The sequence below is a fragment of the Ostrea edulis genome, chromosome 4, assembly GCF_947568905.1.
Source record: "Ostrea edulis chromosome 4, xbOstEdul1.1, whole genome shotgun sequence".
Lineage (NCBI taxonomy): Eukaryota > Metazoa > Mollusca > Bivalvia > Ostreida > Ostreidae > Ostrea > Ostrea edulis.
Genome location: NC_079167.1, coordinates 22,060,196 through 22,077,240, shown reverse-complemented (window position 1 = coordinate 22,077,240; position 17,045 = coordinate 22,060,196). Strand labels below are relative to the sequence as shown.

Sequence of the window (17,045 nt, the reverse complement as noted above, 5' to 3'; positions counted from 1 at the left end):
ATTGGCCAATTATTATTTACGGGATGGAATTATTAATTATGATTGGTTATTGATTTTTGCGGGTTTTGGAAGTACTATAAATTAACAGACGCTGAGTATCGTTTGCTCTTCTTTGATTTGACTGTTTATTAGAAGTTCCTGTTACCGTGTGTGCAGCCCAGAAGTTTGCTGAAGATAAGGTACTAGTTCAGTTAATGTAACTGAAGTACATTATTGCTAGTAAAGTACTAGTATTTAGCAGGCTTAGTTTCAGGGAATATTTTCACATATGAGCTAGTTAATTGTACTAGCGGTGAAATATTTACTTTTGTTAGTTAGGGAATTTTTATTAAGAGCCATTTAAGTTTTAGTTTAGGTGGGGGATTTTTGCTGAACATTAATATACGTAATACGAATCCCAATATTTATCGGTAATTGTACCGATTATGACCAGAGTTCGTCCTGTGTGCTGAGATTTGTTCCAGTTATTTATCTATATCTCATATATTGAATTTTATATCTAATTGAATAAATTATAAACTTTATTCAGCGACTTGGTTTTTATTCCTAGTAACTGTTAGAGTGTGAAACATCCGAAGCGTTACAACACCATGAAGGCCTGTCTGATCGAGTGGAAAGAAAGGTTTTCCAAGAAGAGCAGAAGGCAATCCGCCTTCCTTGAATACACGGATGTGTCATCTCCAAAAACAAAAACGTATTGAAACAACCTCTGTAGCAGGTGACGAAGATGAGACAAAGTTACAGTCCTTGATCAGTCGTAAACAGAAGACTCTATAGATAATGTTTCAAGAACTCACTGAATTAGACAAAGACCGTGATTCTTAAAGTGATTTTACGGAATTTAAAAATATCATTCCGCGAAATAACTTAATTTTGTGAAAGTATAGATGAGATATCGGAGTCCCAAATGACCTAGAAGCCATATATTTGAGAAATTCTCAACCAGCATTGGGGATTTACAGAAGAAAGGGTCAGGCTGAAGAAGGCGGGGCCTGCTACAGGGGTTGATATGTTTAGGTGACTAGTCCTTACGCACGACCAGAGAATCTGGATTTATATGTAATATGAGGCAAAAAGGACTAAGAAGTGACAAATGATCCCATCACATCCTTCCACACCCCGTGAAACGGAAGATCCACCACAGAAAGATAAAGATACTTACATTGCTCAAAACATAACAGTCTGTTCTTCCATTTCTGATAAAGTATTATCAGTGAAATAATATTCTGATAATGATATAGAAACAATAGAACTATATCAGAAGAATCACCTTGTCTTCTACCAGTCCATTCCATGTCGAGGAATACTTCGTTCACGAGGTCATAACAAGCAAGACAAATGAAGACAACTATCGGTGCAGACAAGCTCAGTGGCCACAAACGACGACCCCCCCCCCCCCCCCCCCCCCGACGAGAATTCAGTAAATATTGATATTGGAAGAATGCGTATCATTCAAATGATCGCCAGTACAAATTACAAAGTGCAGAACCGTAATCAACTTAAGAACAAGTCGTTTAACAGATAATGGGTGATAGCGGGGAAGGATTTGTTAATGGGTGAACACGGAGAAACACGCTAACATGTAGACGATACTGCTGGTAACCTCTCCGTAACGTGTACAGCGAGTAAACCTGTCATTACTTAGAATTGAGGGTACCATACATGGTATCTGATAAAATCAGTTGAAAAACAAAGTTTTTAAAGCACTAGAAGTTGATATCACGTGTTACTACTTTATAAGGTGTCATTACGTTCACGAAGAAAACGCGGGAATTCGAGCTGCTAGAATAATCCAATGTAAGAGGGGGTCGTGTATTCGATTTATGGCATAATGATAAAAGGTTCACAAGATTAGATATTGTTAACTTGCATTGTTCAACAACCTAACATAGATACAAGAAAAAAACTAAATACTCATAGGTTATAAAAGTTACAAGCTTTTTTTTCCTGTTATACACAGCAGACAAGCAGAGGGCAGTTTTTGACAGTCAAATTCTGTAAGTCACTAGTTCAGAACGACGACGGTCATTCTGGAATGATTCTAATTGATTACAGTTATCCTGGAATAATTCTATTGATTTCGATAATCCTGGAATGATTCTAATTGATTACAGTCATCCTGGAATGATTCTAATTGATTACAGTCATCCTGGAATGATTCTAATTGATTACAATTATCCTGGAATGATTCAAATTGATTACGGTCATCCTTGAATGATTCCATTGAGATTTGCTATGAAAATATTCCACAAATATGTTAAACATTCCACTTTATATAATTTACAAACATAATTATGCACATTGAGTAAAATTGTACAAAAGCAGAGTGAGTTTTAGTCATGGGATGAATTTAAAATTTGGAAAAACATGTTCATTGGGCTGGGGTAATCCCCACCCTAGGATTTGAATTTTATAGTCACTAAAATTACAGAACAAGTAAAATATATTAAAATGTTTGATGTATTAAATAATACTACAAGGCTACATGTGACATCCTTCCTTGTAAGTACGCGTGCGTGAAGCTCATACATTTGCATCTGGAGTGGGGCGTGTGATTTACATCATAGACCCAACAGAACCATAGTCGCTCCGTGGAAGCCCAGAAAGGTAAATATTTAAGTTTATATGTTACATATCGTTGTTATTCTGTGTGTCCATGTACAATATGTAAAATTGTTTGTTATCTTTTTTTATAAAACGATAACTTGGACGACCATTTGAAACGGTATGTAATCTCTCTCTCTCTCTCTCTCTCTCTCTCTCTCTCTCTCTCTCTCTCTCCACATGTACGTGAATATATTCTCTGAGAGTCTTTGTTAATTATATTTTGTTAATTATATTTTGTTAATTATATTTTGTTAATTATATTTTGTTAATTATATTTTGTTAATTATATTTTGTTAATTATATTTTAATTACTCCGTATGATGAAGTCCTTATCTCTGACCGTGATCGATGATTTTCCATTTTTGTCAAAATCTCCAAAATACCGTAATGTCCATAAATATATACTGATGCTATTAAATTTCATTGTTTTACATGTATTTAATATTTCAACAAAAAAATCTACAATTCGAGGACCGTCAGTCTAAACCTTCCCTCACATAAAGTGTGCATATATTGCCACGACAAATCCTATTTGCATGTGTTTAATGAATTATCAGTTGACCAGGGCGATAAGGCACGCAGCTTCAATACAAAAACACCGCCAACTTATGTAGCATGTTGTGTAAATTAAAACATCGATTTCAATTCACGTGCAAGGTTAGGGGTAAAAGATATTTTTTTAATGAATGCAATCATTTTCCCATAATATATATATATATATATATATATATATATATATATATATGTAATTTGGAATTGCGTCCATATTTGCTTTCTTTGTGACATAAATGCAGTTATATTTCGAATGTTGTTAAAGTTCTTAAACCGGCCACTATCACTCTCACGTGACCGAATTTGTGTATTTTGTGCAGCTCCGAGTATACTTTTTCCCTTGGTTTATACACTGTATAAAAACCTGAGAAAACAATATCTTTATGCACTTACAGACCAGTTGCACAGGAACGAGATGGTGTTTTTTTTTTGTTGGTTAAATTGATAATGATCATCCTTTACAAACAGCCAGATTTAATTTAATTAGTCTTATCTATTAAGAAAACCATACTTCCTTGAGTAAAAATGCATTTGATTATAGATTAGAACCATGATTTATATCCATTTACTGTCCATACCGATAATCTGCCTAGAAATGCCATGGCATGCATGTATACATGTATTTCAATATAAGATATAGCCCTTACAGACCGGGTGCTAATTATACATGTACTTATTATATGCATTTGTGATTTTGTAATGACGCATATGTCATTATAATAATTACTAACTAACTTAATAACTTCCTTTTTTGTGTTTTGAAATATATTTAAGTTCTTGGATTTTTAAGGACCCTGTGTTGGGCACACTTAGCTTCGCAACCAAACTTTTTATAACACGCAAGGGTGCGAGGGCACACACAGAGAGAGAGAGAGAGAGAGAGAGAGAGAGAGAGAGAGATATGAACTTATCTTCAATAAAGTTTGTTCGAATCTCGTTCATCCACGTGTTTACAAGTAAAGTCTGATTGACAAGTAGTTACGCTTATCTATTGATAAAATATCGTTGGTTTTTTTTTTTATCATTCTATTCACTTCCAGGAAAACAGTTTACCATTACAATGAACCTCTTTATTCGCTTCCGCCTATATATATGTATAGATACTTGTATTTAATTATGGCATCATTCCACTCGACCAACACGAAGACTATAGTTATTATATTTATTTATCAGATAGGAACATCTGTCCATCTCATCCTTAAAAGCGGAAATAATCAAATGCGTCAAATATCCACAAAATCAAAATGTTCATAACCTTCATTTTAAAACGTGACCAAAACAAAAACACCAAAAAAAACTAGTAAATGAATATTTTTTCTTCTTTTTTTTCATGAAGCAACATCGGAATGTCCTCTACAATATATATTAATTCCATGCCCACATTCTAAGCATGCAAGGGAGGTAATAAGCTTTGAATATACCCCCCCCCCTCTTTCGAAAATTGTGAATTTTCCATGATCATTCCAATTTTCAATGATAAAAACAATTTAATGGAGAATATACATGTATATATATCACCGATGACCAGGGTGAAGTTGTAGCAGACGAAATTTTAGACATACAATAGGCTAGTAAAATATTGTTTACAGAAATGCTTTTATCAATTATGGATGAAAGTCCACTGCTTGGAATACAAATAAAACCGTAAATATATTTTGTGATGTTGATTTCATTTATTGATATATTTCTGCAGTAAGTGAGAGCGATTGCTAGATGTGTATTGCCTTAGTAAAAGTAGTACCTGTTACCTACTTTTAACAAATGTTCATACGCACAGCCGTGACCTCTGTTGACCCCGTAGTGGATTTATGCAGGGATAAATACGTGTTGCTCGTAATAGTGTTATGTAGGAGAAAACAGTTGCAAATGTAAATATATATAAATATTTAATGGAACGTTGAATTATTTTATATTCAGAAGTTTGTACTCCTCTTTACTTTCTTTGTCCATACAAGTACTCAAGTGATATGATTGTGAATAATATGCTGTATGCATTTTTCCATAAAAGTAAAGACGCTCACATTTTCATGCTTGCATTGTGACATCACAATGCATCAATACATTCTTACGTCGTAAGACTATTTCATGACGTCAAGTTTGCTAATGTGACGTTATCATTTTGAATCCAATACATGTTTACAAAAGGTAACAAAGTAATTTGGTCTGCGAATTTTTTGAAATTTTTTCATTCATAGCAGTATCGTTTACGATTTTATTTTCACGCAGACTGATGTAATTTAGTTACCTCCACATCCCCTTCTCCATCCCATTTTTTACTGTATAATTACTCGATAATTTCTGTTGCATTTGGTTTTTGTAATGGCGCTTAGGCCTTTATAGTGTTTGGATTTTTTTGTGCGCCACCTTTTTGACATCATTAGTGTTTTAGTTGTATATTGGCTGGGATCACTGTGTAATGTTTATATGTTTATTTGCGCAGTTGCAAATCTAGTTCTAATTTTTATATTAAGTGCTCCCAGCCAATTAATTTTGTAAAAATTTGATATATATATATATATATATATATATATATATATATATATATATATATATATATCCAATAATAAAAGTCAAGAAACACAAAACTTGAATAACATTTCACTGTTAGCGCTTTCGGCTTTAATGCCTCTTCAGACAGTTATATATTTATATTTTTGAAGCCTTTAAGAATACACAGAATTTACAGATAAATACAATATAGTAAGTTTGGCCCTGCCCTGGGGTCCAAACCACTACCCTGCGGATCATGAAATTTACAATTTTGGTTGAGGCCTCCCTGCTATATATATATACACACACACACACACACACACACACACACATATATATATATATATATATTATATATATATATATATATATATATACATACATACATACATACATATTGTGAGTTCAACCCCGGGTAGGGGTGGAAGTGGGTATCCAAATAAAGGGAAATTTTCTGTGCTTTATATTAAATATTTCTTCACTTAGGGCAGTTATGTTCATTTAAGAGTTCTTTGCTATTTCCGTGCTTTATATAAAATATTTCGAATGCAATGTGTATCATGTATGATCCTCTTAAATGTACCTTAAATAACTGTATCCCATTTCCATTCTCAACGACCGTGTAGCCTGTGAGTGTGGCGAGAATCCCATCGTCATCGAAAGCAAGTTTTTAAAGACTTGCCTAGATGGTCGAGCGCAAATACACTGATGATCTTGCTGAAGAGGCAGAAAGAGCAGCCACTCACGGTGAACTGAGTACTGTCTACAAAATAACCAAACAGCTTTGTGGTAATAAGACCTCAAAAACAAGCCAATTAAAAGACAAACAAGGAAACTCACTGACGAGAGAGGAAGAACAAGCAAAGAGATGGGTAGAACATTTTAAAGAAGTACTTAACTGTCCTGATCCATCAGAAAAAGCCACTATTACACCAACTGCCGAGGACATTAGTATTGATACAAGCCCACCAACACTAGAAGAGATCATTAAAGCAATAAAATCATTGAAAAACAGAAAAGCAGCTGGAATCGATGCCATCCCTGCCGAGTTATTAAAATCTGATACTAATTTAGCAGCAAAAGTTTTACATCAACTCTTTAAAAACATCTGGGACAAAGAGACTATACCATCAGATTGGATTAAAGGCCTTATTGTACTGCTTCCAAAGAAAGGAGACGTACTCTGCTGTGACAACTGGAGAGGAATCACTCTACTCTCTGTACCTAGCAAAGTATTCTACAAGATCCTTCTCAGCCGAATCGATACAGCCATTGATCGGAAGCTAAGGGAAGAACAGGCTGGTTTCAGAAAAGGCAGAGGTTGTATTGACCAAATATTTGCTCTTCGAAATATAATCGAACAATGCATTGAATGGAACACACCTTTATTCATAAACTTTATAGACTTTAAAGGACACATCGCATGTTTTTAAACTTTTTAATTTTTTCAGCAAAATTAATTCATTTCATGCCTAAAACTACTTTACATGTGTTTTAAATAAAACATTTTGCGTAGTTTTCGAGTTTGAAAGCGATGAAATTCAAATTTTGCGATATGCATATTTTCTTCGATAATTTACGCGCCATTATCTGTGACGTCATATGCGACCTCGAGCGAGAAGATTTGAAAACAGTTGTTAGCCATTTCATAAACATATTAGATTTAATTGACAAACAAACAATTATCACATTAACGGCTTGTAAATAACACTGCATTAGGGTGTTTTGTGCCGTTTAAGGGTGCACTTGCAGTCAGTAGAGAGGCTTTGAACTGTGTTTTTTTCAATTTTCGAAGGAAGGTATGAGGGACAAGACGTGAATATTTTTTGTCGGCACAACGACTTTGCCATAAAAAACCAGTAGAATTTGTCCCTGTACTTTTTTAAACAAGCACTTGGACAAAGACGTAGATAAACTGCGAGAAAATGGTTCTATCGAAGCTACGCACTGTTACATATAGGGCTACGGCTTATGCTTTCCGTTCTGCTTTCAAATTCAATACACACTCGCACCAACTGACCTTCACCTTGTAACAACATAAAGGCAGAACTTCGCTAGCAGTGTCTGCCAACTGGTAGTTTTAAAAAAAGAAATTTAAAGATAAAAGTTAATTGAACTTTCAATTATAAATAATAAAATATGATATTTCCCAACTTTGAATTGAATTATAATGCTTTCATTTTTTTAGGGACCGCGTACGTGTTTACAACAACAGCATGCCGCGCTCCCACTTCCTAAGTAACAACGTGTAGATAACAAAAAAATAAGGATTAATAAAATTGCTTGAATAAAATAATATAAAAGTATTGGGATTTTCACCATAAGTTTGATCATTTTTCTTTTCTTTTCGAAATGCACCCGTGACAGTAGGCCTAGTTGTCAATGATACATAATCGTATCATAATTTAGGTCTATCTAACTTCTCCAAAAATAAATTTAATAATATTTGCACTGTTTATTTTCAAAAAGCAACAACGCTAATTACAGTTGTTTACAGAAATGACATTACCAAATAGTGTTTAGACAGTGATCCCAAGTAAACATTATTTACTCGCAGATTTCATACTCGCTTTCCTCGCTACATTTGGGTCGCTATTTGTGTGCACTGGTGGCTAAAAGATATAAGACTCGGGAAATTTGTCAACATCGAAATAAATGTTATCCATGGTAAATAAATTAGGGCCCTAAAACCCGAGTTTTTAAAAATATCTAACACTACTTTTACAACAAGTTGATCGAACGAAGGTCGCATATGACGTCACTGTACCACGTGACTACCTATCTAATTAACTAGGCTTTTTGAAATCGGGGCTTAGATTTAAGTCCGTATTGTGGCTGATTATCGCAATACTTCAGCGAACGAACTATTACAATTAATTTCTATTAGCATAAGGAAGACAAAATGCATATAATTTTGTATACTTTGAAAACACGATATGTGTCCTTTAAGAGAGCCTTCGATAGCGTCCACCGAGACACACTTTGGGAAATATTGACAGCATATGGTATACCAACTAAACTTATCACTATCATAAAATGCTTCTACCAAAATTTTGAATGCAACATCATATTAGAAAACAACATTTCTGATCCATTCGAAGTAAAATCTGGTGTCCGTCAAGGATGTATTCTATCACCCATACTATTCTTGATGGTAATAGATTGGATACAGAGAAACACAACATCTGTTAGAAATGGAATACAGTGGACAATGTTTAAACAATTAGAAGGCCTTGATTTTGCTGATGACTTAGCAGAAATATCAACAACCCAGAGACAACTACAAGAAAAAACAAACAGCTTAAATCCATATGCCCAAAAGACCGGACTAAACATCAACATAGCAAAAACAAATGTGATGGTGGTAAACCAGAAAATCACAGATCCAATTACCATCATTAACCACCCAATTGAAAATGTAGAAGATTTTACATATCTTGGCAGTGTAATCAGCAATGACAATGGAGCAAAAAAAGACATACAATCAAGACTATCAAAAGCCCGTACAGCCTTTCACAGACTTCAGCCAATCTGGAAGTCACAAAACTTCAGCATAAACACCAAGCTGAAGTTGTTTAACAGCAACGTGAAATCAGTCCTCCTTTACGGCTAGGAATGCTGGATAATAATACAGAGCGACATACAGAGGATAGAGGCATTCCATAACAGCTGCCTCAGAAAAATTCATCGAATATACTGGCCTAACAAGATAACAAACAAGAACTTGTTCAATATTAGCAAATGTAGTAGTATCTCAACACAGATAAAACAGCGGCGCTTTAGATGGCTAGGTCATGTTCTGAGAATGCCCAGTGAGAAGATTCCAAAAACTGCCTTGCACTGGACACCACCAGGGAAACGAAAGCCAGGAAGACCTCGAACCACCTGGAGGAGAACCATCCAAGCGGAACTTCAAGAGGAAGGGTACACCTGGGGACAGGCTCAGCACTTGGCAAAGGACAGGGACAAATGGAGGAAGCTTGTTGGTGCCTTATGTCCCACCGGGGATGAAGAGGATAAGTAAGTAAGATGGTCGAGCGGTCTAGTGCGTTGGTTACATGCTGCTAGGAGATTTGGTTCCGCAGGTCGTGAGTTCAACCCCGGGTAGGGGCGGAAGTAGGTATCCAAATAAAGTGAAATTCCTTTGTAGACATCAGACGAACCTGATTAGTGTTGCAATGTTGTCCAAGGCATATTGAGTTAAATCTCATTATCTTATTTGAATGACATTAATTAAATATGTTTAATTATATCTTGAAGACCCTGGAGGACTGGTAAATATTTCTACGGACAGGTTGAAATTAAACCCTATCAGTCCTTGAAGTAATGCATCAATATACAATGTAGTATATTTATTTGTGACTGTTGATTCCATTCAGTCCGTGCATTTTTCAATCTTTCAGGCTTGTGGCAGTTTTTAGATGATATCAATAATATTGTTGAATTATGCTTTGAAAGTTTGACCTTTTTGCACTTAAATGTCATGTACAATGTACATGTAATATGGAAACAACACTTATGCATTGAAATGATGAATATATATAATCATTTATTTCCTCAGATATATGATCACACGGAGTGATATTCTCTCTCTCTCTCTCTCTCTCTCTCTCTCTCTCTCTCTCTCTCTCTCTCTCTCTCTCTCTCTCTCTCTCTCTCATTGCTTTTTTTTTTATCAACTTTCAAGAGCTTATATTTTCTCATCTGCTGTAATACTTCAGTTAAAAATACTGCAGACAGTCTTCTAATCTATCACTTATATACATATAAAATTATCTACATTGAAATGATGAATATATATATAATCATTTATTTCCTCAGATACATGGTCATACGGACTGATATTCTCTCATTCTCTCTCTCTCTCTCTCTCTCTCTCTCTCTCTCTCTCTCTCTCTCTCTCTCTCTCTCTCTCTCTCTCTCATTGCTCTTTTTTATCAACTTTCAAGCTTATATTTTCTCATCTGCTGTAATACTTCAGTTAAAAATACTGCAGACAGTCTTCTAATCTATCACTTATATACATATAAAATTATCTACATTACAAAATTTTAAAAATAATACTCATTTGTCAAAAATATACCCCCAATACTAATTCATCATGCCTGTTTTGGGATACATTGTCAGAAACTATATTTGATTTTGAGCCCATTGAAAGATTAGAAATTTTCAACATGAGTAATTACACGTGTACTTCGTTCACAAGATCACTTACAGCACTTTCGCAGTCAGTGTAGCTCGACTCCATCGTCTCCATGCTATCTTTAAACAAGGAAGTTATATATGTGTCGCAAATGATGTTTGTCATATTGTTTACATTAGTTACCATTTCTGCATCAGTGTTAAGGTTACCTAAACTTCGTTAACTATAGTGTCGCCAAAATCCATGTCTACTTAGGGTGTTCATTAGTGAGACAAACTGAGATATACATACATTCTAAAGTTTTTGCAAAAAAAATCGCGTGCGTACAAGTGGAAGATTTCATAAGTATTCAGAGGGGTACACCGAAGTTAGATTAAGTTATATAAACATCATCCTAATATCGTTAATACATGTATTTGACCAAAAGTGTCGGTCTTTGTCGTATTTGGGGATATTTTTCGCAAACAATGATCGATTATAACAGCACAAGAATATTTCGTGCCTTTCCCAAGCAAGATTCGCAGAAATACATGTACTTCCTGTCTTGGTTTCACACAAAATATCAGCAAACGATCCTCATCTTTCACATGCGCCGAGTCGTTGTTTACACACGATAACTTTCTTTTTCTAAATGACTATGCACATAAGGAGCGATTTCAAGATCACAATATACATATATAATATAAAAATTACAAAGTGTTCCCAATATATGAATGCATCTTCACCGGTCAATGGTTATGAATTCGTTACCTTGCACTAACGATTTAGTGCGAGGTCACGAATCAATAACCCTTGACTTGTGAAGATGATCGTGAAGATGACCGTAAACTTTGACCCCTATTGTGGCCCCATCCAACCCCTGCGGACCATGATTTGAACAAACTTGAATCTACTCTATGTAAGGAAGCATTCACGTAAATTTCCATTTTTCTGGCCCAGTGGTTCTTGAGAAGAAGATTTTTAAAGCTGTATGACCCGATGTTCATCAATTGAATCGCATTACCTAAGGATGCTTGCATATTAACTTGACTAATTATAGTCCTGTTGTTCTTGAGAAGATTTTTACGTTACATATCGCTATGGCCCCACGCCTATTTGAACAAACTTGAAGACACTATATCAGAAAGCTTTCCTGTAAATTTTAACTTGGTTCTTGGGAAGAAGATTTTTATTTTCACTATTTCATATTCAAGGGTTTGTTTTCAGCATGCGTACAATGCTATATAGCATTAATTTTATCAATTATAATATCTATGTGGTACTCAGTTCTTGTCGGTGATAATCTTTAAATGCCCGCTTTATACATGCATTTCTTAACCTGTAAGCATTTTTTTTTTAAAAAATGTCAAATTGGAAAATGAATATGCGCTGAGAAGTAAATACAACAATAGTATCGTGTTTTGGTTGTTTTCCGTTATCTTTACATACAATATTAGACTTATAGGTTGATTCTCCCTCAGTATTGTTTATATTCATAATTAATGGTAGTGGAAATGTCAGATTAAACCGAAGAACTGGACTGCAAGATCAACCCTCTGCGTACCCCTCCCCCTCCCCCCCCCTTTTTTTTTAAACCGTAACGATTTAGTATTTGAGCTTAGGGTAGAAGTGGGACACTTAACTTTTTTGTCTTTCTTGTTTGTCAAATATTTTCAGACAATTGTGAAGTCAATGTTTTGTTCCGCTACCCCCTCCCCCTACTTTTGAAAAGGGATGCTACGAGTCTGTAAGGAGTGGTTAGAAAATTTGTTTGTGCTGGGTTGGGTGGAGGGGTTGCTTATATTGCTGATTATGTAAATTACCATACAGATGTATACATCAAATATTTCCTGAAATATATCAATGTGAGAGACAATTTCGAATGGGGGGGGGGGGTAATTCTTTATATCAAAATTGTCTTTACTGAGCTGTAGTGATAAATTGGTGTATATCTTATAGGTATATTTACAGTGCTGAATAGAGAAGACTTATAATGTGGCGACAGGCTGACCTCCTTTTAGTTATTTTCTTATTCTCCACGGGTAAGATTATGTATTAAAGTACAGTTTAGTATCATTCTTCTTTTCATCGAAAACAAGATTGGTGTTGAAAAGATGGCATGTAATTAATCGCAAGATGTATCGTTATATTTTTCAAATATATCAGTGATGGCGCAGCTGACCATGGCCACTACCAACGACACTAGTCCGGGTCCCACTACACCCGGAAACGTAAGTAAATTGTTTGAGATTTTACAACAAAAAAATGCTTGAGATTTATCACATGTTTAGATGTATTTTAGCGTGCATGTTTTTAATGTATAGTATTTTAGTGTGCAATTTAGTGTATATCATTTTTAGTGCGCATTTTAGTGTATTTTATTTTAGTGTGCATTTTTTATTTTATATTATCTTTAGCGTGCATTTTTAGTGTACATCATTTTAGTGTGTATTTTTTAGTGTACATATATTATTTTTAGTGTGCATTTTCAGCGTGTATTATCTTTAGCGTATATTACTTATAGAACATCTTTAGCACGAAAGCGCATCATATCCAAATAAATATTTTCCCCTATGCTGTACATATGAGATTCTAAGTCCTGTGTAGTTATATTTATGGCATGCAAATTTCATGGGCGGATCCAGTAAATTCTCAAAAGGGGGTACATTTTTCAGTCCAAATAGTTGTTACAAACTTCGAAATAGCACGATAAACCCTGACAAGGGAGGGATAGGGCTGAGGTAAAGCTAAATGAACATCAAGAACCAATGACCTACATCGAACAGAGACGTATCTGTTACACCAATTCAACATCTCTAGTGTAATCTCTCTGTTGAAATATTTTGTTTTCACTTCTGATTCAATATTTTGAAAAACAAATATCGTGCCGATCAATTTACATGTACACTACAGCTCACGTATACTGCAATTTCTTAAAAGTTCAAAATTTCATTTATATTTTGGCATACTTTCGTTGTGTTTTATTTCCAAACGAATGTTGGTTTTTGTTTTTAGCATCTTCATTTACTTGTAAATCGACTATATCAGTTGTGTCTAATTTAGACCGAGAGGTCAAATTCATGCTACATTTTGACATAATCAGATTATAAGAACCATTCATTTCAAACATAGAATTTGTAGACCTGTAACTAAGGACTAGTTTTATGAGGTGCACATATTTCATAGTTTGATTTGTTATTGGTCAGAATACATCCTGTGACCAGCAGAAATAAATCACAAAAAAAATGAAAAGATTATAAACAATTGATTTACAATCACTTACATATATCAATGAAAAAATTACTAACTTACAGCAGGTCAAACCAAAGTTCACTAAAACTATGTCAAAAATTACTAACTTACAGCAGGTCAAACCAAAGTTCACTAAAACTATGTCAAAAATTACTAACTTACAGCAGGTCAAACCAAAGTTCACTAAAACTATGTCAAAAATTACTAACTTACAGCAGGTCAAACCAAAGTTCACTAAAACTATGTCAAAAATTACTAACTTACAGCAGGTCAAACCAAAGTTCACTAAAACTATGTCCGACGCCGGTTTACCGCCGAGCTAAATTCCAAAATAGAGTATATATATAAACTTTCACGAATCGGCTGTTAGTCCAATCAATCCCAAGATGTAAATTTTCAAAGGTAATTCTGTACAGTGCTTACAGAATACTTAATGAGTCAACCGAGTGCTTATTGTCGCAAAATTTACAGTCTATTTCTACTCAAATGAATTTTCCAGACCTCTCCTTTTTATGACTCAAATAAACAGTACCGGAAATCATTTAAAGAAAAAACAATAGACAAATCCTAATTACTTTACGGAGCCTGGACGTAGTCCATGTAATCAATACAAGTATGCATTTTTCAAATAAAATAAGTAATTCGCCGTATACTTATGACTTTTTCATTCAATAAAGGGTGTGAACTTTTTGATAAACCCGACGGCACCGGCTACAACACAGACTGTTGGCGGTTCTGTTTTCGGGTTGATTTGGATATCAACCAAAACTTTGGATGAAAAACTTATTTATCAACGCGTGTTCATAATTACAAAAAAAATGTAACTGGGGGAAGAAAGCTGGTCTGGGGGCGAACAAATATCAGTTTAGTCTTCACGAGGTTGTGTATGGGTTATCTAATCTCGTACACACATGCATTGAAGAGATTTTAATTCAAGATATATAAAGATGTTTAAATGTGAATCCATTGTGGCTCCGCCATGACATGAACAAACCTGAAACTACATTACATAAAGATTCTTATATACCTGTTAGACAATTTGTGACCTTGTGGTTCTTGGGAAGATATTGAAAGATTTTTCCAATATATTATAATTGTTCAATTTTGAACCCCTAACGTGGCCCCGCGGTGACCTCGGGGGTCATTGTATGAGCAAATCTCCACTACACGGGGATTTGACAAAGTAGTTCTCGAGAAGAGAATTTTCAAAGAATGTTCCTACATACTGCTCAGTAACCAGTGTTGAACTTAAACCCCTGGTGCCCTTAGAGTCATGGTATGAACGAACTAGAATATTTAGTATGCAAGCAATGTTTCTTGCTAGTTTAGACTTTTCTGATTTCTTGATTTTTGTTGAGAAGATTTTTTATACACTCCATTCCATTTTTACTACATTGTATTTCTTAATTATTTCCCCTTTGAAGGGACATAGTCCCTCAATTGAAGACGCTTGAATTCTATTTATCCAAAGGTGCGTTTTGGTAAGTCTGGTTAAAATTGGTTCTTTAGAAAAAGTCGAAAGTAATGTTTACAGACTATAGATGGACGCCAGACACAGATTTTGGCCAGAAAAAAACCTCACGTGAGCCTTCGGCTCTGATGATCTAAAAATGCTACTGAATGTTTAAATGTACATATACCTCGTTGATAAATAATTATGTAACTTTGAGAGATTGCAGTGACATTGATAAGATTTTTTGTTTCAGGGGGCAGATTGTGTAACAGGACTGTTCGCTGTTCTACTTACCGCCCTGATGATGCTCTTTCGCCATTTTATCCAATGAGGAAGATTTCGTGTATCCGTGGCAGCGCTGGGATTATCTATAATGAATCCTTATAAAATGTAGCACTTAAAATAAATGATGTATAACAGTAGAAAATGGGCTTGTTTTCTCCCTGCTTACTTTAAGGAGGTATGCTACACCAGAGAAATTTGATGTAGATGAAAAGTGGAGGATATGTACAACAATATTTTGAAGTTGAAAATTTTCAAATTTACTTTATTTTGTCAAAAAATGCAGTTTTAGTAGAAGGTAATCTGAAAAAAAAATTAAAACCCCTGCTGGACTCGAAACTGCGACCTACAGTTCAGCAGTCGGTATTCAAACCTACTGAGGTACTCGGCTGGGTATTTTAATGGAAAAGGAAAAGAGAAATATTGCTGATATCGATTTTTTCATTCATGTTTTTAAAGGACGTCAGCCATTATGACGATGTAGAGTACTACCTTAAATTTGATAAAACTCGCATTTAATTTTTCGGCGAGCATATGTATATATGATATACTAATGTATGTATCACAGGTACTCGACGTTTTAAATATATCTATAATTTAAAAAAAATGTCTTCCTATAAACAAATTATTCACTTCCGCCGCCGCCCCCCCCCCTTTTTTTTTTTTTACTATGGATGGATTTCGCCAAAAAATTTGCATCGTGATATCTCACGAAATTTTTTCACAATATCATGATAATATTGCGATATTTTAGGACAATCTGTTTTTCCTTAATTCTCTGTTATTTTCATTACTGCTTTGGTGTGAAAGCACAAAATAAGCCAAATTCAGTTTATTTTAAACATTTATTTTGTATAAGTAACTGTAATACAACAAATAACATTTTAAAATATCAGATCAAATATTGCTCACAACCCGTGACTAGAAAAATAGAACAATATTACCATGTTCAGACGTCATCTTGTTATTTTTTGTTGCTTCCTGTTAATTTCAAACCTAACGCATAAACGTTATTTTCCCGTTTACATATGTCTAAAATACCAGTTTCTTCTCCGCCGTATCGCGATGCGTATCGTGGGACGAATTATTACAATATACCGGTAATATCGTCCCTACCTTTTACCGATTATTTGCATTCCAGTTCACTGTGACGATGCGAGGGGTAAAATAAGACCTTGATGGAGTTGCTTCTAAACGGTAGGGGTCAAATTATCATATTTTATCGAACTTTTCGCCGAAAATTGCAAGCGATGCAGCTGGTGAAAAACAAAAACGAAGATGGTGGCG

At 34.7% G+C, this 17,045-nt stretch overlaps 1 long non-coding RNA gene across 2 annotated transcripts; it reads left to right on the top strand.

Annotated features, from left to right (window-relative positions):
• Positions 1-1,982: 1,982 nt before the first annotated feature.
• LOC130054038 (uncharacterized) lies at positions 1,983-15,903 on the top strand. 2 transcript variants are annotated; one of them, XR_008802300.1, is made up of 5 exons: positions 1,983-1,997; positions 2,481-2,607; positions 12,731-12,813; positions 12,938-13,002; positions 15,730-15,903. It is a non-coding gene; the product is annotated as an uncharacterized LOC130054038 (long non-coding RNA). The 2 variants fall into 2 exon arrangements; XR_008802298.1 differs by lacking the exon at positions 1,983-1,997 and having other exon boundaries at positions 2,470-2,607.
• Positions 15,904-17,045: the final 1,142 nt, after the last annotated feature.